This window comes from Littorina saxatilis, unplaced genomic scaffold (genome assembly GCF_037325665.1).
Source record: "Littorina saxatilis isolate snail1 unplaced genomic scaffold, US_GU_Lsax_2.0 scaffold_96, whole genome shotgun sequence".
NCBI classification, from domain to species: domain Eukaryota; kingdom Metazoa; phylum Mollusca; class Gastropoda; order Littorinimorpha; family Littorinidae; genus Littorina; species Littorina saxatilis.
Window position 1 is genome coordinate 112,096 of NW_027126839.1, and position 2,905 is coordinate 115,000.

Genomic DNA, 2,905 nt, shown 5'->3' on the forward strand with positions numbered 1-2,905 from the left:
ATGGAAACTATGAAGCAAGAGCATTATATGTAAGGGACAGTTAGAATGGAATCCTTGAGCCTCTGTGGACTGAAGAAAATGAAGAGTTGGTTCTCCCACAGACAGTTATTCATAGCCTGCTCAGTGAGGTCCACGATGAAGCAGAGGCGGAGGCACCACTGTTCCATAATGGACTGGACGATTCACTTGAATCTGAATCTGGCTGTGAATCGGACTAACTTGTCCTGTGAACTTGACTTTCTTGCTCTTAAAACAGTCTAAGATTGATCGTGTGTGTGTGTGTGTGTGTGTGTGTGTGTGTGTGTGTGTGTGTGTGTGTGTGTGTGTGTGTGTGTGTGTGTGTGTGTTTGAAAGAAAAAGTTTGCAGAGTTCTTTGCAAAGACTTTTTCATGTTATTTCTATAAAGCTAAAATTGATTCATGAGACATTTGCATTATGAGCAAACATTCTGCACTTACCTGAAGAAACATTAGTTCTTAGATTGTCTTGCTTATGTTAATCTACCTTGTATATGGAAACTATGAAGCAAGGGCACTATATGTAAGAGACAGTTAGAATTGATGTCTATATCTGAACATTTTGTTTTATTTTTTACATTTCAGTCTTGAAAAGACAATAATAATGTTGTAGTTCTGTTAAAAGATGGATAAATGAACTGTTTTGGTCGTCAATGTGATTACTTTTGTTATTTGATTTGAAAACAGTGAGAAGTTATCATGAATATTTGAAGAAAAATGTTTTTTGACATTTTCCTAAAATTTCACGTTTAGGGGGTAGGGGAGAAATATCTCATCTGGTGTCGCAACAAATCCTCTCAGGAATTCCAAATGTGGCTTGAAATTATCAAAAGGCATTGTAGTTTCTAAAAAAGGAAACAGAGAACCCAAATTTGTTGAAACCTTTTACTCATCAAAGTTGACAAGCTTTGCGTACTGTGAAAATGAGGGTTCGCGCCTATCAAGCATCCCTACAGCCAACCTATCAAACACTGAACACTGTAATAGGTATTTTTTACAAGATTAATGATCAACTTAACTGTTTTAATTTCAAAAAAGCGGTTCTCTGTTCATTCATTGCAGCTGTGCATTGTTGTGATTTCACAGATAAATTTAGCGTTCGAGGGGGTACCCTTAAACAAAGGGGCATAGGTAGTAGTGGGAATGAGTTTTTTCGTGGCGAACTTGTCAAAACGTGTTCAGTAGACCCCAATGAATATATCTAGCCTACTGAAGCTGGATCCTGAGGGGGGTGCACGGTAGGCCTAGCTGGCTTGGAGCCTATTGGGATTACAGAGCTTAAATTAGTTGCAAATTGGCCATGAGTCAAAGCGGCAATTATAAACATTGATTTGGTCTTTGATAGTGAATGTTTACAATCGTTGTCCTCGGAAACACGAATTTAAAGCAGTGATGGTTCCACGTATCAAATAAACAGCCTGATTGGCTTTTACTTTGACAACCAACGTTTCACCTGATGATAAAACCCATTCACTAGTTCGATTTATTACATATGAACATTGTTAAACAGTTTGTTGTAACCTGGCTGGTTATGAATAAAAAGTCGTGCAAATGATGACAATCTTACTTTTGTTTATCCCTGATCCCTACTGCAGACTTTGTAATTTACAAGACTATGAAACATAGAAAAATAAAGAGAGAAAAAACCAGCATGTTAAGTTATAAAAAGTAGATTTTAATCAATGAGTTTCGGAGCTTGGTCCCATGCATCCAGATCAATATTTGACATGAAAACCTATGCTTCTTTTCACACCAATCAGAATCTAAAATAGTGTATTATTATTTGTGGGAACATCTTTACACAGGTCTTGGCACATTCACAACGTTTCGCACTGAAACGGTATATTCTTTCTTCTTTTTGACCGCCAACAAATATCCCAAAAGTTTAAATTTTCGTCTCTCTTTAGACTACACAATAATCCAGTACCATACGAAAAATAAGTGTCGCCAGGTTTAAACAAGCTATTGTCTGCAGGATACGTTATGTCGAGAAAAGCTGTTGAAGAGACGTTTCTCGAAATTGAACAAGCTGTGTTTCGAGTTTGTGCAGAAGAAAACACAGCGTCTTTTTTGTCACGAACTTAAACAGATAGATCTTTCACATTCTGATGCACGAACAATTTAACTACAAATCCCCTTCTTTGTCCAGCATATAAAAATTCAGGAACATTGTAATGTTTCTGACATAACTCTTCTGCAAAATGAAAACATTGTAAAGAGACAATATCGTTCACACGTGTCAGTTGTTGCCTCGTACATTCTCATAAACTGTGTTGTTCAATGGATTTGTGTTGACATGGACAGGCCCTGAAACATGTACAATTAACCAGAAAATGCTTCTATAGGCTTTTATAAAGCTGAAAAAAGTATGTTTTATGCAATGATTATATTTCTGCTTTTAGACAATTCTGAGGCATTTGTTAATATGTGATAGCACTTCCCGTGGGTGGCAGGGAAACGACGACAGAGGGAGGGAGGGGAAAGTATTCATACAAATCCATTAAAATTGCCTTCCTCATAATCATAAAATAAGTGTCCCGAATCATTCATTTCAACTCTAAAAGAATTAATCAACTTCTCTGGGTATATATAACCAGTGTCATGTTAATTTCGACAGACACTTTTCATGTATAAATAACGTTAACAAAAACGTAAAGCTCGATCTGTAATGGCAACATTTTCTATCTGTCTGTACGTCTTCAATTGTAAATAAACTCACCTGAGCTTTTGGCAGCGTCCTTTCCAGTATTAACGAAAGGCCGCCGAGAGACCAGCGTATTCAGACCTTACGTCAACGTCTTCAAGCCTGAGCTGTTCATAGTTGTTCTGCACTGGGAGGTCTGGTTGAAGACAAATATTATTTAGATCTTTTGAGGAAGTCTCTTATA

At 37.1% G+C, this 2,905-nt stretch overlaps 1 long non-coding RNA gene across 1 annotated transcript in view; it reads right to left on the reverse strand.

Moving 5' to 3' along the window:
- Nucleotides 1-2,781: 2,781 nt before the first annotated feature.
- The window catches only part of LOC138955336 (uncharacterized), a 1,586-nt gene continuing 1,462 nt past the window's right edge, over nucleotides 2,782-2,905 (reverse strand). Inside the window, exon 3 of the long non-coding RNA XR_011452199.1 lies at nucleotides 2,782-2,857. This is a non-coding gene — a long non-coding RNA (uncharacterized lncRNA). The remainder of the gene's footprint in view (nucleotides 2,858-2,905) is intronic.